The sequence below is a fragment of the Hyla sarda genome, unplaced genomic scaffold (genome assembly GCF_029499605.1).
Source record: "Hyla sarda isolate aHylSar1 unplaced genomic scaffold, aHylSar1.hap1 scaffold_803, whole genome shotgun sequence".
Taxonomy (NCBI): Eukaryota; Metazoa; Chordata; class Amphibia; order Anura; family Hylidae; genus Hyla; species Hyla sarda.
Window position 1 is genome coordinate 98,612 of NW_026610829.1, and position 24,509 is coordinate 123,120.

Below are 24,509 nucleotides of genomic sequence, written 5' to 3' on the forward strand. Positions count from 1 at the left end.
GCAATGCAATCCATAGCCTGGCTTTTGCCTGAACCCCCATCACTCCTCCTCTTGCATATAAGACAATATTTCAGATCTGCATATGAAAACAACACGCCTACCTTTGTTGCACATAGCTGCCTGCCTGTCTCTAGTTACCCCACTGGCTGTAGCTGCGTCCCTTCCGACATGGAATAACACCAACTGTAACGATAAACTGAAAATTAACAGTATAAACCTGCATCATTTTGGACTCTGGTATTTGCTGAATCCGGGTGACCTGACAATCGATGGTGGTGCCGCTGGTGATTCTGGCCTTCTTGGAATCTGTTGGGCCTATGTGTTAGCTCACACATCACTTGGGTATCCATGGTAACTACCACAACATGGTCATCTGCAGTTTACATCTAGCCCGTGGCATTGAATGGCATTTTAAAAGTGCTAAGGGTCCTGGTGCAATAATCCTCCCATGAGGATCAGCCTCAACGGCTTTGTAGATTGCACTCATGTCAGCAACTCCATATACATTTTTTTTTCTTCATGCTTCTTTCTTCATCCTTTTTTCTTTCTGTCATTCAGACTTTCATTCATTCGATCTCTCTCACTCACTTGCTTTAACTCATTTGTTCTCACTCACTCACTCACTCACTCACTCACTCACTCAATCACTCACTCACTCATTCACTCTCACTCACTCTCACTCTCTCACTCACTCGCTCACTAAGTCAGTCTCTCTCTCTCTCTCTCTTTTTCTTTTTATATATATTTTTTTCCGTCTTCTTCTTCTTCTTCTTCTTCTTCTTCAGACCCTGTCATAGCACTAATGCCTTTCCAATACCACCAGCAGATGGAGACACTCCATTGCAACATTGGTTGTGAGCAGCAGTTTCTAAAAACAAATGCCTCATGGCGGATTTCCCATCCATCAATGGATGGTAAATTTTGTTTTTATCATTCACTGACCACAGAAACCAATGCATGGTCAAGCAACAGCAATGACACACCCTTGTGTATAGGCATGAGACCCTCATGTCATTTAACAGGATTCAGCACCACCCACAAGACAGCTACCTGTCATGTCATGTCAAACCTGCACAGGTGTGCTAGATTATTATTATTTAGTTTTATTTTATTTTTTTACACCAATCAGTGTGCAAACATGGTCATTAAAACGCTAAATGAATAGACGTTCATAAACCAGTCAGTGCAACTCATCATTTTGGTCTCCAATTCTCAAACTCAAATTCTCACCCACGGAGGATTAAATGAGAATCTTTCTTGTTTAACACTGGAATGGGGTGGTGCACTGTTCACTACCCGAAGATACTGCCACATCGGGTCAATGCATAGGGCGACAGAAGCAAGCTTCCAAATCAGCTCCCTTTCTCAAAAATCCATTTAATTTATGGTCCCCAGATAGGGAACGTATGTATCAGTATGTGCTCACAAGTCACCCAAGTGCAAGTATTCACACAAAAAAAAACGTGCCTCAGGATGCGATCTGTCGCAAGATCCTTTCTTTTTTTACACTTGATCTAAGCCAAAAGGCCTAGAGGGGATAACCGGGAAAGGGGTGGACCCAACCATGTCCCCTTCATGAGCACTCACATTACTCATAGGAATGGAAGGAAGGCTGGCAGCCAACCAGCCTCCCATACACTTTCTGGGTGGGTGGCAGTCAGCCACCCATACATACATACAGCACAGGCTAAACCCACATCATCACTTAAAAAAAGGACAGGCGACCATTGCACTCTGATGGAGCATTTAGCAATGCAATCCATAGCCTGGCTTTTGCCTGAACCCCCATCACTCCTCCTCTTGCATATAAGACAATATTTCAGATCTGCATATGAAAACAACACGCCTACCTTTGTTGCACATAGCTGCCTGCCTGTCTCTAGTTACCCCACTGGCTGTAGCTGCGTCCCTTCCGACATGGAATAACACCAACTGTAACGATAAACTGAAAATTAACAGTATAAACCTGCATCATTTTGGACTCTGGTATTTGCTGAATCCGGGTGACCTGACAATCGATGGTGGTGCCGCTGGTGATTCTGGCCTTCTTGGAATCTGTTGGGCCTATGTGTTAGCTCACACATCACTTGGGTATCCATGGTAACTACCACAACATGGTCATCTGCAGTTTACATCTAGCCCGTGGCATTGAATGGCATTTTAAAAGTGCTAAGGGTCCTGGTGCAATAATCCTCCCATGAGGATCAGCCTCAACGGCTTTGTAGATTGCACTCATGTCAGCAACTCCATATACATTTTTTTTTCTTCATGCTTCTTTCTTCATCCTTTTTTCTTTCTGTCATTCAGACTTTCATTCATTCGATCTCTCTCACTCACTTGCTTTAACTCATTTGTTCTCACTCACTCACTCACTCACTCAATCACTCACTCACTCATTCACTCTCACTCACTCTCACTCTCTCACTCACTCGCTCACTAAGTCAGTCTCTCTCTCTCTCTCTCTTTTTCTTTTTATATATATTTTTTTCCGTCTTCTTCTTCTTCTTCTTCTTCTTCTTCAGACCCTGTCATAGCACTAATGCCTTTCCAATACCACCAGCAGATGGAGACACTCCATTGCAACATTGGTTGTGAGCAGCAGTTTCTAAAAACAAATGCCTCATGGCGGATTTCCCATCCATCAATGGATGGTAAATTTTGTTTTTATCATTCACTGACCACAGAAACCAATGCATGGTCAAGCAACAGCAATGACACACCCTTGTGTATAGGCATGAGACCCTCATGTCATTTAACAGGATTCAGCACCACCCACAAGACAGCTACCTGTCATGTCATGTCAAACCTGCACAGGTGTGCTAGATTATTATTATTTAGTTTTATTTTATTTTTTTACACCAATCAGTGTGCAAACATGGTCATTAAAACGCTAAATGAATAGACGTTCATAAACCAGTCAGTGCAACTCATCATTTTGGTCTCCAATTCTCAAACTCAAATTCTCACCCACGGAGGATTAAATGAGAATCTTTCTTGTTTAACACTGGAATGGGGTGGTGCACTGTTCACTACCCGAAGATACTGCCACATCGGGTCAATGCATAGGGCGACAGAAGCAAGCTTCCAAATCAGCTCCCTTTCTCAAAAATCCATTTAATTTATGGTCCCCAGATAGGGAACGTATGTATCAGTATGTGCTCACAAGTCACCCAAGTGCAAGTATTCACACAAAAAAAAACGTGCCTCAGGATGCGATCTGTCGCAAGATCCTTTCTTTTTTTACACTTGATCTAAGCCAAAAGGCCTAGAGGGGATAACCGGGAAAGGGGTGGACCCAACCATGTCCCCTTCATGAGCACTCACATTACTCATAGGAATGGAAGGAAGGCTGGCAGCCAACCAGCCTCCCATACACTTTCTGGGTGGGTGGCAGTCAGCCACCCATACATACATACAGCACAGGCTAAACCCACATCATCACTTAAAAAAAGGACAGGCGACCATTGCACTCTGATGGAGCATTTAGCAATGCAATCCATAGCCTGGCTTTTGCCTGAACCCCCATCACTCCTCCTCTTGCATATAAGACAATATTTCAGATCTGCATATGAAAACAACACGCCTACCTTTGTTGCACATAGCTGCCTGCCTGTCTCTAGTTACCCCACTGGCTGTAGCTGCGTCCCTTCCGACATGGAATAACACCAACTGTAACGATAAACTGAAAATTAACAGTATAAACCTGCATCATTTTGGACTCTGGTATTTGCTGAATCCGGGTGACCTGACAATCGATGGTGGTGCCGCTGGTGATTCTGGCCTTCTTGGAATCTGTTGGGCCTATGTGTTAGCTCACACATCACTTGGGTATCCATGGTAACTACCACAACATGGTCATCTGCAGTTTACATCTAGCCCGTGGCATTGAATGGCATTTTAAAAGTGCTAAGGGTCCTGGTGCAATAATCCTCCCATGAGGATCAGCCTCAACGGCTTTGTAGATTGCACTCATGTCAGCAACTCCATATACATTTTTTTTTCTTCATGCTTCTTTCTTCATCCTTTTTTCTTTCTGTCATTCAGACTTTCATTCATTCGATCTCTCTCACTCACTTGCTTTAACTCATTTGTTCTCACTCACTCACTCACTCACTCAATCACTCACTCACTCATTCACTCTCACTCACTCTCACTCTCTCACTCACTCGCTCACTAAGTCAGTCTCTCTCTCTCTCTCTCTTTTTCTTTTTATATATATTTTTTTCCGTCTTCTTCTTCTTCTTCTTCTTCTTCTTCAGACCCTGTCATAGCACTAATGCCTTTCCAATACCACCAGCAGATGGAGACACTCCATTGCAACATTGGTTGTGAGCAGCAGTTTCTAAAAACAAATGCCTCATGGCGGATTTCCCATCCATCAATGGATGGTAAATTTTGTTTTTATCATTCACTGACCACAGAAACCAATGCATGGTCAAGCAACAGCAATGACACACCCTTGTGTATAGGCATGAGACCCTCATGTCATTTAACAGGATTCAGCACCACCCACAAGACAGCTACCTGTCATGTCATGTCAAACCTGCACAGGTGTGCTAGATTATTATTATTTAGTTTTATTTTATTTTTTTACACCAATCAGTGTGCAAACATGGTCATTAAAACGCTAAATGAATAGACGTTCATAAACCAGTCAGTGCAACTCATCATTTTGGTCTCCAATTCTCAAACTCAAATTCTCACCCACGGAGGATTAAATGAGAATCTTTCTTGTTTAACACTGGAATGGGGTGGTGCACTGTTCACTACCCGAAGATACTGCCACATCGGGTCAATGCATAGGGCGACAGAAGCAAGCTTCCAAATCAGCTCCCTTTCTCAAAAATCCATTTAATTTATGGTCCCCAGATAGGGAACGTATGTATCAGTATGTGCTCACAAGTCACCCAAGTGCAAGTATTCACACAAAAAAAAACGTGCCTCAGGATGCGATCTGTCGCAAGATCCTTTCTTTTTTTACACTTGATCTAAGCCAAAAGGCCTAGAGGGGATAACCGGGAAAGGGGTGGACCCAACCATGTCCCCTTCATGAGCACTCACATTACTCATAGGAATGGAAGGAAGGCTGGCAGCCAACCAGCCTCCCATACACTTTCTGGGTGGGTGGCAGTCAGCCACCCATACATACATACAGCACAGGCTAAACCCACATCATCACTTAAAAAAAGGACAGGCGACCATTGCACTCTGATGGAGCATTTAGCAATGCAATCCATAGCCTGGCTTTTGCCTGAACCCCCATCACTCCTCCTCTTGCATATAAGACAATATTTCAGATCTGCATATGAAAACAACACGCCTACCTTTGTTGCACATAGCTGCCTGCCTGTCTCTAGTTACCCCACTGGCTGTAGCTGCGTCCCTTCCGACATGGAATAACACCAACTGTAACGATAAACTGAAAATTAACAGTATAAACCTGCATCATTTTGGACTCTGGTATTTGCTGAATCCGGGTGACCTGACAATCGATGGTGGTGCCGCTGGTGATTCTGGCCTTCTTGGAATCTGTTGGGCCTATGTGTTAGCTCACACATCACTTGGGTATCCATGGTAACTACCACAACATGGTCATCTGCAGTTTACATCTAGCCCGTGGCATTGAATGGCATTTTAAAAGTGCTAAGGGTCCTGGTGCAATAATCCTCCCATGAGGATCAGCCTCAACGGCTTTGTAGATTGCACTCATGTCAGCAACTCCATATACATTTTTTTTTCTTCATGCTTCTTTCTTCATCCTTTTTTCTTTCTGTCATTCAGACTTTCATTCATTCGATCTCTCTCACTCACTTGCTTTAACTCATTTGTTCTCACTCACTCACTCACTCACTCAATCACTCACTCACTCATTCACTCTCACTCACTCTCACTCTCTCACTCACTCGCTCACTAAGTCAGTCTCTCTCTCTCTCTCTCTTTTTCTTTTTATATATATTTTTCCGTCTTCTTCTTCTTCTTCTTCTTCTTCAGACCCTGTCATAGCACTAATGCCTTTCCAATACCACCAGCAGATGGAGACACTCCATTGCAACATTGGTTGTGAGCAGCAGTTTCTAAAAACAAATGCCTCATGGCAGATTTCCCATCCATCAATGGATGGTAAATTTTGTTTTTATCATTCACTGACCACAGAAACCAATGCATGGTCAAGCAACAGCAATGACACACCCTTGTGTATAGGCATGAGACCCTCATGTCATTTAACAGGATTCAGCACCACCCACAAGACTGCTACCTGTCATGTCATGTCAAACCTGCACAGGTGTGCTAGATTATTATTATTTAGTTTTATTTTATTTTTTTACACCAATCAGTGTGCAAACATGGTCATTAAAACGCTAAATGAATAGACGTTCATAAACCAGTCAGTGCAACTCATCATTTTGGTCTCCAATTCTCAAACTCAAATTCTCACCCACGGAGGATTAAATGAGAATCTTTCTTGTTTAACACTGGAATGGGGTGGTGCACTGTTCACTACCCGAAGATACTGCCACATCGGGTCAATGCATAGGGCGACAGAAGCAAGCTTCCAAATCAGCTCCCTTTCTCAAAAATCCATTTAATTTATGGTCCCCAGATAGGGAACGTATGTATCAGTATGTGCTCACAAGTCACCCAAGTGCAAGTATTCACACAAAAAAAAACGTGCCTCAGGATGCGATCTGTCGCAAGATCCTTTCTTTTTTTACACTTGATCTAAGCCAAAAGGCCTAGAGGGGATAACCGGGAAAGGGGTGGACCCAACCATGTCCCCTTCATGAGCACTCACATTACTCATAGGAATGGAAGGAAGGCTGGCAGCCAACCAGCCTCCCATACACTTTCTGGGTGGGTGGCAGTCAGCCACCCATACATACATACAGCACAGGCTAAACCCACATCATCACTTAAAAAAAGGACAGGCGACCATTGCACTCTGATGGAGCATTTAGCAATGCAATCCATAGCCTGGCTTTTGCCTGAACCCCCATCACTCCTCCTCTTGCATATAAGACAATATTTCAGATCTGCATATGAAAACAACACGCCTACCTTTGTTGCACATAGCTGCCTGCCTGTCTCTAGTTACCCCACTGGCTGTAGCTGCGTCCCTTCCGACATGGAATAACACCAACTGTAACGATAAACTGAAAATTAACAGTATAAACCTGCATCATTTTGGACTCTGGTATTTGCTGAATCCGGGTGACCTGACAATCGATGGTGGTGCCGCTGGTGATTCTGGCCTTCTTGGAATCTGTTGGGCCTATGTGTGAGCTCACACATCACTTGGGTATCCATGGTAACTACCACAACATGGTCATCTGCAGTTTACATCTAGCCCGTGGCATTGAATGGCATTTTAAAAGTGCTAAGGGTCCTGGTGCAATAATCCTCCCATGAGGATCAGCCTCAACGGCTTTGTAGATTGCACTCATGTCAGCAACTCCATATACATTTTTTTTTCTTCATGCTTCTTTCTTCATCCTTTTTTCTTTCTGTCATTCAGACTTTCATTCATTCGATCTCTCTCACTCACTTGCTTTAACTCATTTGTTCTCACTCACTCACTCACTCAATCACTCACTCACTCATTCACTCTCACTCACTCTCACTCTCTCACTCACTCGCTCACTAAGTCAGTCTCTCTCTCTCTCTCTCTTTTTCTTTTTATATATATTTTTTTCCGTCTTCTTCTTCTTCTTCTTCTTCTTCTTCAGACCCTGTCATAGCACTAATGCCTTTCCAATACCACCAGCAGATGGAGACACTCCATTGCAACATTGGTTGTGAGCAGCAGTTTCTAAAAACAAATGCCTCATGGCGGATTTCCCATCCATCAATGGATGGTAAATTTTGTTTTTACCATTCACTGACCACAGAAACCAATGCATGGTCAAGCAACAGCAATGACACACCCTTGTGTATAGGCATGAGACCCTCATGTCATTTAACAGGATTCAGCACCACCCACAAGACAGCTACCTGTCATGTCATGTCAAACCTGCACAGGTGTGCTAGATTATTATTATTTAGTTTTATTTTATTTTTTTACACCAATCAGTGTGCAAACATGGTCATTAAAACGCTAAATGAATAGACGTTCATAAACCAGTCAGTGCAACTCATCATTTTGGTCTCCAATTCTCAAACTCAAATTCTCACCCACGGAGGATTAAATGAGAATCTTTCTTGTTTAACACTGGAATGGGGTGGTGCACTGTTCACTACCCGAAGATACTGCCACATCGGGTCAATGCATAGGGCGACAGAAGCAAGCTTCCAAATCAGCTCCCTTTCTCAAAAATCCATTTAATTTATGGTCCCCAGATAGGGAACGTATGTATCAGTATGTGCTCACAAGTCACCCAAGTGCAAGTATTCACACAAAAAAAAACGTGCCTCAGGATGCGATCTGTCGCAAGATCCTTTCTTTTTTTACACTTGATCTAAGCCAAAAGGCCTAGAGGGGATAACCGGGAAAGGGGTGGACCCAACCATGTCCCCTTCATGAGCACTCACATTACTCATAGGAATGGAAGGAAGGCTGGCAGCCAACCAGCCTCCCATACACTTTCTGGGTGGGTGGCAGTCAGCCACCCATACATACATACAGCACAGGCTAAACCCACATCATCACTTAAAAAAAGGACAGGCGACCATTGCACTCTGATGGAGCATTTAGCAATGCAATCCATAGCCTGGCTTTTGCCTGAACCCCCATCACTCCTCCTCTTGCATATAAGACAATATTTCAGATCTGCATATGAAAACAACACGCCTACCTTTGTTGCACATAGCTGCCTGCCTGTCTCTAGTTACCCCACTGGCTGTAGCTGCGTCCCTTCCGACATGGAATAACACCAACTGTAACGATAAACTGAAAATTAACAGTATAAACCTGCATCATTTTGGACTCTGGTATTTGCTGAATCCGGGTGACCTGACAATCGATGGTGGTGCCGCTGGTGATTCTGGCCTTCTTGGAATCTGTTGGGCCTATGTGTTAGCTCACACATCACTTGGGTATCCATGGTAACTACCACAACATGGTCATCTGCAGTTTACATCTAGCCCGTGGCATTGAATGGCATTTTAAAAGTGCTAAGGGTCCTGGTGCAATAATCCTCCCATGAGGATCAGCCTCAACGGCTTTGTAGATTGCACTCATGTCAGCAACTCCATATACATTTTTTTTTCTTCATGCTTCTTTCTTCATCCTTTTTTCTTTCTGTCATTCAGACTTTCATTCATTCGATCTCTCTCACTCACTTGCTTTAACTCATTTGTTCTCACTCACTCACTCAATCACTCACTCACTCATTCACTCTCACTCACTCTCACTCTCTCACTCACTCGCTCACTAAGTCAGTCTCTCTCTCTCTCTCTCTTTTTCTTTTTATATATATTTTTTTCCGTCTTCTTCTTCTTCTTCTTCTTCTTCTTCTTCAGACCCTGTCATAGCACTAATGCCTTTCCAATACCACCAGCAGATGGAGACACTCCATTGCAACATTGGTTGTGAGCAGCAGTTTCTAAAAACAAATGCCTCATGGCGGATTTCCCATCCATCAATGGATGGTAAATTTTGTTTTTATCATTCACTGACCACAGAAACCAATGCATGGTCAAGCAACAGCAATGACACACCCTTGTGTATAGGCATGAGACCCTCATGTCATTTAACAGGATTCAGCACCACCCACAAGACAGCTACCTGTCATGTCATGTCAAACCTGCACAGGTGTGCTAGATTATTATTATTTAGTTTTATTTTATTTTTTTACACCAATCAGTGTGCAAACATGGTCATTAAAACGCTAAATGAATAGACGTTCATAAACCAGTCAGTGCAACTCATCATTTTGGTCTCCAATTCTCAAACTCAAATTCTCACCCACGGAGGATTAAATGAGAATCTTTCTTGTTTAACACTGGAATGGGGTGGTGCACTGTTCACTACCCGAAGATACTGCCACATCGGGTCAATGCATAGGGCGACAGAAGCAAGCTTCCAAATCAGCTCCCTTTCTCAAAAATCCATTTAATTTATGGTCCCCAGATAGGGAACGTATGTATCAGTATGTGCTCACAAGTCACCCAAGTGCAAGTATTCACACAAAAAAAAACGTGCCTCAGGATGCGATCTGTCGCAAGATCCTTTCTTTTTTTACACTTGATCTAAGCCAAAAGGCCTAGAGGGGATAACCGGGAAAGGGGTGGACCCAACCATGTCCCCTTCATGAGCACTCACATTACTCATAGGAATGGAAGGAAGGCTGGCAGCCAACCAGCCTCCCATACACTTTCTGGGTGGGTGGCAGTCAGCCACCCATACATACATACAGCACAGGCTAAACCCACATCATCACTTAAAAAAAGGACAGGCGACCATTGCACTCTGATGGAGCATTTAGCAATGCAATCCATAGCCTGGCTTTTGCCTGAACCCCCATCACTCCTCCTCTTGCATATAAGACAATATTTCAGATCTGCATATGAAAACAACACGCCTACCTTTGTTGCACATAGCTGCCTGCCTGTCTCTAGTTACCCCACTGGCTGTAGCTGCGTCCCTTCCGACATGGAATAACACCAACTGTAACGATAAACTGAAAATTAACAGTATAAACCTGCATCATTTTGGACTCTGGTATTTGCTGAATCCGGGTGACCTGACAATCGATGGTGGTGCCGCTGGTGATTCTGGCCTTCTTGGAATCTGTTGGGCCTATGTGTTAGCTCACACATCACTTGGGTATCCATGGTAACTACCACAACATGGTCATCTGCAGTTTACATCTAGCCCGTGGCATTGAATGGCATTTTAAAAGTGCTAAGGGTCCTGGTGCAATAATCCTCCCATGAGGATCAGCCTCAACGGCTTTGTAGATTGCACTCATGTCAGCAACTCCATATACATTTTTTTTTCTTCATGCTTCTTTCTTCATCCTTTTTTCTTTCTGTCATTCAGACTTTCATTCATTCGATCTCTCTCACTCACTTGCTTTAACTCATTTGTTCTCACTCACTCACTCACTCACTCAATCACTCACTCACTCATTCACTCTCACTCACTCTCACTCTCTCACTCACTCGCTCACTAAGTCAGTCTCTCTCTCTCTCTCTCTTTTTCTTTTTATATATATATTTTTCCGTCTTCTTCTTCTTCTTCTTCTTCTTCTTCTTCAGACCCTGTCATAGCACTAATGCCTTTCCAATACCACCAGCAGATGGAGACACTCCATTGCAACATTGGTTGTGAGCAGCAGTTTCTAAAAACAAATGCCTCATGGCGGATTTCCCATCCATCAATGGATGGTAAATTTTGTTTTTATCATTCACTGACCACAGAAACCAATGCATGGTCAAGCAACAGCAATGACACACCCTTGTGTATAGGCATGAGACCCTCATGTCATTTAACAGGATTCAGCACCACCCACAAGACAGCTACCTGTCATGTCATGTCAAACCTGCACAGGTGTGCTAGATTATTATTATTTAGTTTTATTTTATTTTTTTACACCAATCAGTGTGCAAACATGGTCATTAAAACGCTAAATGAATAGACGTTCATAAACCAGTCAGTGCAACTCATCATTTTGGTCTCCAATTCTCAAACTCAAATTCTCACCCACGGAGGATTAAATGAGAATCTTTCTTGTTTAACACTGGAATGGGGTGGTGCACTGTTCACTACCCGAAGATACTGCCACATCGGGTCAATGCATAGGGCGACAGAAGCAAGCTTCCAAATCAGCTCCCTTTCTCAAAAATCCATTTAATTTATGGTCCCCAGATAGGGAACGTATGTATCAGTATGTGCTCACAAGTCACCCAAGTGCAAGTATTCACACAAAAAAAAAACGTGCCTCAGGATGCGATCTGTCGCAAGATCCTTTCTTTTTTTACACTTGATCTAAGCCAAAAGGCCTAGAGGGGATAACCGGGAAAGGGGTGGACCCAACCATGTCCCCTTCATGAGCACTCACATTACTCATAGGAATGGAAGGAAGGCTGGCAGCCAACCAGCCTCCCATACACTTTCTGGGTGGGTGGCAGTCAGCCACCCATACATACATACAGCACAGGCTAAACCCACATCATCACTTAAAAAAAGGACAGGCGACCATTGCACTCTGATGGAGCATTTAGCAATGCAATCCATAGCCTGGCTTTTGCCTGAACCCCCATCACTCCTCCTCTTGCATATAAGACAATATTTCAGATCTGCATATGAAAACAACACGCCTACCTTTGTTGCACATAGCTGCCTGCCTGTCTCTAGTTACCCCACTGGCTGTAGCTGCGTCCCTTCCGACATGGAATAACACCAACTGTAACGATAAACTGAAAATTAACAGTATAAACCTGCATCATTTTGGACTCTGGTATTTGCTGAATCCGGGTGACCTGACAATCGATGGTGGTGCCGCTGGTGATTCTGGCCTTCTTGGAATCTGTTGGGCCTATGTGTTAGCTCACACATCACTTGGGTATCCATGGTAACTACCACAACATGGTCATCTGCAGTTTACATCTAGCCCGTGGCATTGAATGGCATTTTAAAAGTGCTAAGGGTCCTGGTGCAATAATCCTCCCATGAGGATCAGCCTCAACGGCTTTGTAGATTGCACTCATGTCAGCAACTCCATATACATTTTTTTTTCTTCATGCTTCTTTCTTCATCCTTTTTTCTTTCTGTCATTCAGACTTTCATTCATTCGATCTCTCTCACTCACTTGCTTTAACTCATTTGTTCTCACTCACTCACTCACTCACTCAATCACTCACTCACTCATTCACTCTCACTCACTCTCACTCTCTCACTCACTCGCTCACTAAGTCAGTCTCTCTCTCTCTCTCTCTTTTTCTTTTTATATATATTTTTTTCCGTCTTCTTCTTCTTCTTCTTCTTCTTCTTCTTCTTCTTCAGACCCTGTCATAGCACTAATGCCTTTCCAATACCACCAGCAGATGGAGACACTCCATTGCAACATTGGTTGTGAGCAGCAGTTTCTAAAAACAAATGCCTCATGGCGGATTTCCCATCCATCAATGGATGGTAAATTTTGTTTTTATCATTCACTGACCACAGAAACCAATGCATGGTCAAGCAACAGCAATGACACACCCTTGTGTATAGGCATGAGACCCTCGTGTCATTTAACAGGATTCAGCACCACCCACAAGACAGCTACCTGTCATGTCATGTCAAACCTGCACAGGTGTGCTAGATTATTATTATTTAGTTTTATTTTATTTTTTTACACCAATCAGTGTGCAAACATGGTCATTAAAACGCTAAATGAATAGACGTTCATAAACCAGTCAGTGCAACTCATCATTTTGGTCTCCAATTCTCAAACTCAAATTCTCACCCACGGAGGATTAAATGAGAATCTTTCTTGTTTAACACTGGAATGGGGTGGTGCACTGTTCACTACCCGAAGATACTGCCACATTGGGTCAATGCATAGGGCGACAGAAGCAAGCTTCCAAATCAGCTCCCTTTCTCAAAAATCCATTTAATTTATGGTCCCCAGATAGGGAACGTATGTATCAGTATGTGCTCACAAGTCACCCAAGTGCAAGTATTCACACAAAAAAAAACGTGCCTCAGGATGCGATCTGTCGCAAGATCCTTTCTTTTTTTACACTTGATCTAAGCCAAAAGGCCTAGAGGGGATAACCGGGAAAGGGGTGGACCCAACCATGTCCCCTTCATGAGCACTCACATTACTCATAGGAATGGAAGGAAGGCTGGCAGCCAACCAGCCTCCCATACACTTTCTGGGTGGGTGGCAGTCAGCCACCCATACATACATACAGCACAGGCTAAACCCACATCATCACTTAAAAAAAGGACAGGCGACCATTGCACTCTGATGGAGCATTTAGCAATGCAATCCATAGCCTGGCTTTTGCCTGAACCCCCATCACTCCTCCTCTTGCATATAAGACAATATTTCAGATCTGCATATGAAAACAACACGCCTACCTTTGTTGCACATAGCTGCCTGCCTGTCTCTAGTTACCCCACTGGCTGTAGCTGCGTCCCTTCCGACATGGAATAACACCAACTGTAACGATAAACTGAAAATTAACAGTATAAACCTGCATCATTTTGGACTCTGGTATTTGCTGAATCCGGGTGACCTGACAATCGATGGTGGTGCCGCTGGTGATTCTGGCCTTCTTGGAATCTGTTGGGCCTATGTGTTAGCTCACACATCACTTGGGTATCCATGGTAACTACCACAACATGGTCATCTGCAGTTTACATCTAGCCCGTGGCATTGAATGGCATTTTAAAAGTGCTAAGGGTCCTGGTGCAATAATCCTCCCATGAGGATCAGCCTCAACGGCTTTGTAGATTGCACTCATGTCAGCAACTCCATATACATTTTTTTTTCTTCATGCTTCTTTCTTCATCCTTTTTTCTTTCTGTCATTCAGACTTTCATTCATTCGATCTCTCTCACTCACTTGCTTTAACTCATTTGTTCTCACTCAATCACTCACTCACTCATTCACTCTCACTCACTCTCACTCTCTCACTCACTCGCTCACTAAGTCAGTCTCTCTCTCTCTCTCTCTTTTTCTTTTTATATATATTTTTTTCCGTCTTCTTCTTCTTCTTCTTCTTCTTCTTCTTCAGACCCTGTCATAGCACTAATGCCTTTCCAATACCACCAGCAGATGGAGACACTCCATTGCAACATTGGTTGTGAGCAGCAGTTTCTAAAAACAAATGCCTCATGGCGGATTTCCCATCCATCAATGGATGGTAAATTTTGTTTTTATCATTCACTGACCACAGAAACCAATGCATGGTCAAGCAACAGCAATGACACACCCTTGTGTATAGGCATGAGACCCTCATGTCATTTAACAGGATTCAGCACCACCCACAAGACAGCTACCTGTCATGTCATGTCAAACCTGCACAGGTGTGCTAGATTATTATTATTTAGTTTTATTTTATTTTTTTACACCAATCAGTGTGCAAACATGGTCATTAAAACGCTAAATGAATAGACGTTCATAAACCAGTCAGTGCAACTCATCATTTTGGTCTCCAATTCTCAAACTCAAATTCTCACCCACGGAGGATTAAATGAGAATCTTTCTTGTTTAACACTGGAATGGGGTGGTGCACTGTTCACTACCCGAAGATACTGCCACATCGGGTCAATGCATAGGGCGACAGAAGCAAGCTTCCAAATCAGCTCCCTTTCTCAAAAATCCATTTAATTTATGGTCCCCAGATAGGGAACGTATGTATCAGTATGTGCTCACAAGTCACCCAAGTGCAAGTATTCACACAAAAAAAAACGTGCCTCAGGATGCGATCTGTCGCAAGATCCTTTCTTTTTTTACACTTGATCTAAGCCAAAAGGCCTAGAGGGGATAACCGGGAAAGGGGTGGACCCAACCATGTCCCCTTCATGAGCACTCACATTACTCATAGGAATGGAAGGAAGGCTGGCAGCCAACCAGCCTCCCATACACTTTCTGGGTGGGTGGCAGTCAGCCACCCATACATACATACAGCACAGGCTAAACCCACATCATCACTTAAAAAAAGGACAGGCGACCATTGCACTCTGATGGAGCATTTAGCAATGCAATCCATAGCCTGGCTTTTGCCTGAACCCCCATCACTCCTCCTCTTGCATATAAGACAATATTTCAGATCTGCATATGAAAACAACATGCCTACCTTTGTTGCACATAGCTGCCTGCCTGTCTCTAGTTACCCCACTGGCTGTAGCTGCGTCCCTTCCGACATGGAATAACACCAACTGTAACGATAAACTGAAAATTAACAGTATAAACCTGCATCATTTTGGACTCTGGTATTTGCTGAATCCGGGTGACCTGACAATCGATGGTGGTGCCGCTGGTGATTCTGGCCTTCTTGGAATCTGTTGGGCCTATGTGTTAGCTCACACATCACTTGGGTATCCATGGTAACTACCACAAAATGGTCATCTGCAGTTTACATCTAGCCCGTGGCATTGAATGGCATTTTAAAAGTGCTAAGGGTCCTGGTGCAATAATCCTCCCATGAGGATCAGCCTCAACGGCTTTGTAGATTGCACTCATGTCAGCAACTCCATATACATTTTTTTTTCTTCATGCTTCTTTCTTCATCCTTTTTTCTTTCTGTCATTCAGACTTTCATTCATTCGATCTCTCTCACTCACTTGCTTTAACTCATTTGTTCTCACTCACTCACTCACTCACTCACTCAATCACTCACTCACTCATTCACTCTCACTCACTCTCACTCTCTCACTCACTCGCTCACTAAGTCAGTCTCTCTCTCTCTCTCTCTCTTTTTCTTTTTATATATATTTTTTTCCGTCTTCTTCTTCTTCTTCTTCTTCTTCTTCTTCAGACCCTGTCATAGCACTAATGCCTTTCCAATACCACCAGCAGATGGAGACACTCCATTGCAACATTGGTTGTGAGCAGCAGTTTCTAAAAACAAATGCCTCATGGCGGATTTCCCATCCATCAATGGATGGTAAATTTTGTTTTTATCATTCACTGACCACAGAAACCAATGCATGGTCAAGCAACAGCAATGACACACCCTTGTGTATAGGCATGAGACCCTCATGTCATTTAACAGGATTCAGCACCACCCACAAGACAGCTACCTGTCATGTCATGTCAAACCTGCACAGGTGTGCTAGATTATTATTATTTAGTTTTATTTTATTTTTTTACACCAATCAGTGTGCAAACATGGTCATTAAAACGCTAAATGAATAGACGTTCATAAACCAGTCAGTGCAACTCATCATTTTGGTCTCCAATTCTCAAACTCAAATTCTCACCCACGGAGGATTAAATGAGAATCTTTCTTGTTTAACACTGGAATGGGGTGGTGCACTGTTCACTACCCGAAGATACTGCCACATCGGGTCAATGCATAGGGCGACAGAAGCAAGCTTCCAAATCAGCTCCCTTTCTCAAAAATCCATTTAATTTATGGTCCCCAGATAGGGAACGTATGTATCAGTATGTGCTCACAAGTCACCCAAGTGCAAGTATTCACACAAAAAAAAACGTGCCTCAGGATGCGATCTGTCGCAAGATCCTTTCTTTTTTTACACTTGATCTAAGCCAAAAGGCCTAGAGGGGATAACCGGGAAAGGGGTGGACCCAACCATGTCCCCTTCATGAGCACTCACATTACTCATAGGAATGGAAGGAAGGCTGGCAGCCAACCAGCCTCCCATACACTTTCTGGGTGGGTGGCAGTCAGCCACCCATACATACATACAGCACAGGCTAAACCCACATCATCACTTAAAAAAAGGACAGGCGACCATTGCACTCTGATGGAGCATTTAGCAATGCAATCCATAGCCTGGCTTTTGCCTGAACCCCCATCACTCCTCCTCTTGCATATAAGACAATATTTCAGATCTGCATATGAAAACAACACGCCTACCTTTGTTGCACATAGCTGCCTGCCTGTCTCTAGTTACCCCACTGGCTGTAGCTGCGTCCCTTCCGACATGGAATAACACCAACTGTAACGATAAACTGAAAATTAACAGTATAAACCTGCATCATTTTGGACTCTGGTATTTGCTGAATCCGGGTGACCTGACAATCGATGGTGGTGCCGCTGGTGATTCTGGCCTTCTTGGAATCTGTTGGGCCTATGTGTTAGCTCACACATCACTTGGGTATCCATGGTAACTACCACAACATGGTCATCTGCAGTTTACATCTAGCCCGTGGCATTGAATGGCATTTTAAAAGTGCTAAGGGTCCTGGTGCAATAATCCTCCCATGAGGATCAGCCTCAACGGCTTTGTAGATTGCACTCATGTCAGCAACTCCATATACATTTTTTTTTCTTCATGCTTCTTTCTTCATCCTTTTTTCTTTCTGTCATTCAGACTTTCATTCATTCGATCTCTCTCACTCACTTGCTTTAACTCATTTGTTCTCACTCACTCACTCACTCAATCACTCACTCACTCATTCACTCTCACTCACTCTCACTCTCTCACTCACTCGCTCACTAAGTCAGTCTCTCTCTCTCTCTCTCTCTCTTTTTCTTTTTATATATATTTTTTTCCGTCTTCTTCTTCTTCTTCTTCTTCTTCTTCTTCAGACCCTGTCATAGCACTAATGCCTTTCCAATACCACCAGCAGATGGAGACACTCCATTGCAACATTGGTTGTGAGCAGCAGTTTCTAAAAACAAATGCCTCATGGCGGATTTCCCATCCATCAATGGATGGTAAATTTTGTTTTTATCATTCACTGACCACAGAAACCAATGCATGGTCAAGCAACAGCAATGACACACCCTTGTGTATAGGCATGAGACCCTCATGTCATTTAACAGGATTCAGCACCACCCACAAGACAGCTACCTGTCATGTCATGTCAAACCTGCACAGGTGTGCTAGATTATTATTATTTAGTTTTATTTTATTTTTTTACACCAATCAGTGTGCAAACATGGTCATTAAAACGCTAAATGAATAGACGTTCATAAACCAGTCAGTGCAACTCATCATTTTGGTCTCCAATTCTCAAACTCAAATTCTCACCCACGGAGGATTAAATGAGAATCTTTCTTGTTTAACACTGGAATGGGGTGGTGCACTGTTCACTACCCGAAGATACTGCCACATCGGGTCAATGCATAGGGCGACAGAAGCAAGCTTCCAAATCAGCTCCCTTTCTCAAAAATCCATTTAATTTATGGTCCCCAGATAGGGAACGTATGTATCAGTATGTGCTCACAAGTCACCCAAGTGCAAGTATTCACACAAAAAAAAACGTGCCTCAGGATGCGATCTGTCGCAAGATCCTTTCTTTTTTTACACTTGATCTAAGCCAAAAGGCCTAGAGGGGATAACCGGGAAAGGGGTGGACCCAACCATGTCCCCTTCATGAGCACTCACATTACTCATAGGAATGGAAGGAAGGCTGGCAGCCAACCAGCCTCCCATACACTTTCTGGGTGGGTGGCAGTCAGCCACCCATACATACATACAGCACAGGCTAAACCCACATCATCACTTAAAAAAAGGACAGGCGACCATTGCACTCTGATGGAGCATTTAGCAATGCAATCCATAGCCTGGCTTTTGCCTGAACCCCCATCACTCCTCCTCTTGCATATAAGACAATATTTCAGATCTGCATATGAAAACAACACGCCTACCTTTGTTGCACATAGCTGCCTGCCTGTCTCTAGTTACCCCACTGGCTGTAGCTGCGTCCCTTCCGACATGGAATAACACCAACTGTAACGATAAACTGAAAATTAACAGTATAAACCTGCATCATTTTGGACTCTGGTATTTGCTGAATCCGGGTGACCTGACAATCGATGGTGGTGCCGCTGGTGATTCTGGCCTTCTTGGAATCTGTTGGGCCTATGTGTTAGCTCACACATCACTTGGGTATCCATGGTAACTACCACAACATGGTCATCTGCAGTTTACATCTAGCCCGTGGCATTGAATGGCATTTTAAAAGTGCTAAGGGTCCTGGTGCAATAATCCTCCCATGAGGATCAGCCTCAACGGCTTTGTAGATTGCACTCATGTCAGCAACTCCATATACATTTTTTTTTCTTCATGCTTCTTTCTTCATCCTTTTTTCTTTCTGTCATTCAGACTTTCATTCATTCGATCTCTCTCACTCACTTGCTTTAACTCATTTGTTCTCACTCACTCACTCACTCACTCAATCACTCACTCACTCATTCACTCTCACTCACTCTCACTCTCTCACTCACTCGCTCACTAAGTCAGTCTCTCTCTCTCTCTCTCTTTTTCTTTTTATATATATTTTTTTCCGTCTTCTTCTTCTTCTTCTTCTTCTTCTTCTTCTTCAGACCCTGTCATAGCACTAATGCCTTTCCAATACCACCAGCAGATGGAGACACTCCATTGCAACATTGGTTGTGAGCAGCAGTTTCTAAAAACAAATGCCTCATGGCGGATTTCCCATCCATCAATGGATGGTAAATTTTGTTTTTATCATTCACTGACCACAGAAACCAATGCATGGTCAAGCAACAGCAATGACACACCCTTGTGTATAGGCATGAGACCCTCATGTCATTTAACAGGATTCAGCACCACCCACAAGACAGCTACCTGTCATGTCATGTCAAACCTGCACAGGTGTGCTAGATTATTATTATTTAGTTTTATTTTATTTTTTTACACCAATCAGTGTGCAAACATGGTCATTAAAACGCTAAATGAATAGACGTTCATAAACCAGTCAGTGCAACTCATCATTTTGGTCTCCAATTCTCAAACTCAAATTCTCACCCACGGAGGATTAAATGAGAATCTTTCTTGTTTAACACTGGAATGGGGTGGTGCACTGTTCACTACCCGAAGATACTGCCACATCGGGTCAATGCATAGGGCGACAGAAGCAAGCTTCCAAATCAGCTCCCTTTCTCAAAAATCCATTTAATTTATGGTCCCCAGATAGGGAACGTATGTATCAGTATGTGCTCACAAGTCACCCAAGTGCAAGTATTCACACAAAAAAAAACGTGCCTCAGGATGCGATCTGTCGCAAGATCCTTTCTTTTTTTACACTTGATCTAAGCCAAAAGGCCTAGAGGGGATAACCGGGAAAGGGGTGGACCCAACCATGTCCCCTTCATGAGCACTCACATTACTCATAGGAATGGAAGGAAGGCTGGCAGCCAACCAGCCTCCCATACACTTTCTGGGTGGGTGGCAGTCAGCCACCCATACATACATACAGCACAGGCTAAACCCACATCATCACTTAAAAAAAGGACAGGCGACCATTGCACTCTGATGGAGCATTTAGCAATGCAATCCATAGCCTGGCTTTTGCCTGAACCCCCATCACTCCTCCTCTTGCATATAAGACAATATTTCAGATCTGCATATGAAAACAACACGCCTACCTTTGTTGCACATAGCTGCCTGCCTGTCTCTAGTTACCCCACTGGCTGTAGCTGCGTCCCTTCCGACATGGAATAACACCAACTGTAACGATAAACTGAAAATTAACAGTATAAACCTGCATCATTTTGGACTCTGGTATTTGCTGAATCCGGGTGACCTGACAATCGATGGTGGTGCCGCTGGTGATTCTGGCCTTCTTGGAATCTGTTGGGCCTATGTGTTAGCTCACACATCACTTGGGTATCCATGGTAACTACCACAACATGGTCATCTGCAGTTTACATCTAGCCCGTGGCATTGAATGGCATTTTAAAAGTGCTAAGGGTCCTGGTGCAATAATCCTCCCATGAGGATCAGCCTCAACGGCTTTGTAGATTGCACTCATGTCAGCAACTCCATATACATTTTTTTTTCTTCATGCTTCTTTCTTCATCCTTTTTTCTTTCTGTCATTCAGACTTTCATTCATTCGATCTCTCTCACTCACTTGCTTTAACTCATTTGTTCTCACTCACTCACTCACTCACTCAATCACTCACTCACTCATTCACTCTCACTCACTCTCACTCTCTCACTCACTCGCTCACTAAGTCAGTCTCTCTCTCTCTCTCTCTTTTTCTTTTTATATATATTTTTTTCCGTCTTCTTCTTCTTCTTCTTCTTCTTCTTCTTCTTCTTCTTCTTCAGACCCTGTCATAGCACTAATGCCTTTCCAATACCACCAGCAGATGGAGACACTCCATTGCAACATTGGTTGTGAGCAGCAGTTTCTAAAAACAAATGCCTCATGGCGGATTTCCCATCCATCAATGGATGGTAAATTTTGTTTTTATCATTCACTGACCACAGAAACCAATGCATGGTCAAGCAACAGCAATGACACACCCTTGTGTATAGGCATGAGACCCTCATGTCATTTAACAGGATTCAGCACCACCCACAAGACAGCTACCTGTCATGTCATGTCAAACCTGCACAGGTGTGCTAGATTATTATTATTTAGTTTTATTTTATTTTTTTACACCAATCAGTGTGCAAACATGGTCATTAAAACGCTAAATGAATAGACGTTCATAAACCAGTCAGTGCAACTCATCATTTTGGTCTCCAATTCTCAAACTCAAATTCTCACCCACGGAGGATTAAATGAGAATCTTTCTTGTTTAACACTGGAATGGGGTGGTGCACTGTTCACTACCCGAAGATACTGCCACATCGGGTCAATGCATAGGGCGACAGAAGCAAGCTTCCAAATCAGCTCCCTTTCTCAAAAATCCATTTAATTTATGGTCCCCAGATAGGGAACGTATGTATCAGTATGTGCTCACAAGTCACCCAAGTGCAAGTATTCACACAAAAAAAAACGTGCCTCAGGATGCGATCTGTCGCAAGATCCTTTCTTTTTTTACACTTGATCTAAGCCAAAAGGCCTAGAGGGGATAACCGGGAAAGGGGTGGACCCAACCATGTCCCCTTCATGAGCACTCACATTACTCATAGGAATGGAAGGAAGGCTGGCAGCCAACCAGCCTCCCATACACTTTCTGGGTGGGTGGCAGTCAGCCACCCATACATACATACAGCACAGGCTAAACCCACATCATCACTTAAAAAAAGGACAGGCGACCATTGCACTCTGATGGAGCATTTAGCAATGCAATCCATAGCCTGGCTTTTGCCTGAACCCCCATCACTCCTCCTCTTGCATATAAGACAATATTTCAGATCTGCATATGAAAACAACACGCCTACCTTTGTTGCACATAGCTGCCTGCCTGTCTCTAGTTACCCCACTGGCTGTAGCTGCGTCCCTTCCGACATGGAATAACACCAACTGTAACGATAAACTGAAAATTAACAGTATAAACCTGCATCATTTTGGACTCTGGTATTTGCTGAATCCGGGTGACCTGACAATCGATGGTGGTGCCGCTGGTGATTCTGGCCTTCTTGGAATCTGTTGGGCCTATGTGTTAGCTCACACATCACTTGGGTATCCATGGTAACTACCACAACATGGTCATCTGCAGTTTACATCTAGCCCGTGGCATTGAATGGCATTTTAAAAGTGCTAAGGGTCCTGGTGCAATAATCCTCCCATGAGGATCAGCCTCAACGGCTTTGTAGATTGCACTCATGTCAGCAACTCCATATACATTTTTTTTTCTTCATGCTTCTTTCTTCATCCTTTTTTCTTTCTGTCATTCAGACTTTCATTCATTCGATCTCTCTCACTCACTTGCTTTAACTCATTTGTTCTCACTCACTCACTCACTCACTCAATCACTCACTCACTCATTCACTCTCACTCACTCTCACTCTCTCACTCACTCGCTCACTAAGTCAGTCTCTCTCTCTCTCTCTCTTTTTCTTTTTATATATATTTTTTTCCGTCTTCTTCTCCTTCTTCTTCTTCTTCTTCTTCTTCTTCTTCAGACCCTGTCATAGCACTAATGCCTTTCCAATACCACCAGCAGATGGAGACACTCCATTGCAACATTGGTTGTGAGCAGCAGTTTCTAAAAACAAATGCCTCATGGCGGATTTCCCATCCATCAATGGATGGTAAATTTTGTTTTTATCATTCACTGACCACAGAAACCAATGCATGGTCAAGCAACAGCAATGACACACCCTTGTGTATAGGCATGAGACCCTCATGTCATTTAACAGGATTCAGCACCACCCACAAGACAGCTACCTGTCATGTCATGTCAAACCTGCACAGGTGTGCTAGATTATTATTATTTAGTTTTATTTTATTTTTTTACACCAATCAGTGTGCAAACATGGTCATTAAAACGCTAAATGAATAGACGTTCATAAACCAGTCAGTGCAACTCATCATTTTGGTCTCCAATTCTCAAACTCAAATTCTCACCCACGGAGGATTAAATGAGAATCTTTCTTGTTTAACACTGGAATGGGGTGGTGCACTGTTCACTACCCGAAGATACTGCCACATCGGGTCAATGCATAGGGCGACAGAAGCAAGCTTCCAAATCAGCTCCCTTTCTCAAAAATCCATTTAATTTATGGTCCCCAGATAGGGAACGTATGTATCAGTATGTGCTCACAAGTCACCCAAGTGCAAGTATTCACACAAAAAAAAAACGTGCCTCAGGATGCGATCTGTCGCAAGATCCTTTCTTTTTTTACACTTGATCTAAGCCAAAAGGCCTAGAGGGGATAACCGGGAAAGGGGTGGACCCAACCATGTCCCCTTCATGAGCACTCACATTACTCATAGGAATGGAAGGAAGGCTGGCAGCCAACCAGCCTCCCATACACTTTCTGGGTGGGTGGCAGTCAGCCACCCATACATACATACAGCACAGGCTAAACCCACATCATCACTTAAAAAAAGGACAGGCGACCATTGCACTCTGATGGAGCATTTAGCAATGCAATCCATAGCCTGGCTTTTGCCTGAACCCCCATCACTCCTCCTCTTGCATATAAGACAATATTTCAGATCTGCATATGAAAACAACACGCCTACCTTTGTTGCACATAGCTGCCTGCCTGTCTCTAGTTACCCCACTGGC

At 43.4% G+C, this 24,509-nt stretch overlaps 14 pseudogenes; all 14 read right to left on the reverse strand.

The window, feature by feature from the left end:
• Positions 1 to 1,275: 1,275 nt before the first annotated feature.
• Positions 1,276 to 1,539, reverse strand: LOC130346880 (U2 spliceosomal RNA; annotated as a pseudogene).
• A 1,473-nt stretch (positions 1,540 to 3,012) lies between these two features.
• On the reverse strand, positions 3,013 to 3,276 carry LOC130346881 (U2 spliceosomal RNA; annotated as a pseudogene).
• Positions 3,277 to 4,749: 1,473 nt separating this feature from the next.
• On the reverse strand, positions 4,750 to 5,013 carry LOC130346882 (U2 spliceosomal RNA; annotated as a pseudogene).
• A 1,468-nt stretch (positions 5,014 to 6,481) lies between these two features.
• On the reverse strand, positions 6,482 to 6,745 carry LOC130346883 (U2 spliceosomal RNA; annotated as a pseudogene).
• Positions 6,746 to 8,214: 1,469 nt separating this feature from the next.
• Positions 8,215 to 8,478, reverse strand: LOC130346884 (U2 spliceosomal RNA; annotated as a pseudogene).
• Positions 8,479 to 9,946: 1,468 nt separating this feature from the next.
• LOC130346886 (U2 spliceosomal RNA) lies at positions 9,947 to 10,210 on the reverse strand (annotated as a pseudogene).
• A 1,476-nt stretch (positions 10,211 to 11,686) lies between these two features.
• LOC130346832 (U2 spliceosomal RNA) lies at positions 11,687 to 11,951 on the reverse strand (annotated as a pseudogene).
• Positions 11,952 to 13,433: 1,482 nt separating this feature from the next.
• Positions 13,434 to 13,697, reverse strand: LOC130346842 (U2 spliceosomal RNA; annotated as a pseudogene).
• A 1,460-nt stretch (positions 13,698 to 15,157) lies between these two features.
• Positions 15,158 to 15,421, reverse strand: LOC130346887 (U2 spliceosomal RNA; annotated as a pseudogene).
• Positions 15,422 to 16,903: 1,482 nt separating this feature from the next.
• LOC130346888 (U2 spliceosomal RNA) lies at positions 16,904 to 17,167 on the reverse strand (annotated as a pseudogene).
• A 1,476-nt stretch (positions 17,168 to 18,643) lies between these two features.
• Positions 18,644 to 18,907, reverse strand: LOC130346890 (U2 spliceosomal RNA; annotated as a pseudogene).
• Positions 18,908 to 20,386: 1,479 nt separating this feature from the next.
• On the reverse strand, positions 20,387 to 20,650 carry LOC130346892 (U2 spliceosomal RNA; annotated as a pseudogene).
• Positions 20,651 to 22,138: 1,488 nt separating this feature from the next.
• LOC130346893 (U2 spliceosomal RNA) lies at positions 22,139 to 22,402 on the reverse strand (annotated as a pseudogene).
• A 1,485-nt stretch (positions 22,403 to 23,887) lies between these two features.
• Positions 23,888 to 24,152, reverse strand: LOC130346833 (U2 spliceosomal RNA; annotated as a pseudogene).
• Positions 24,153 to 24,509: the final 357 nt, after the last annotated feature.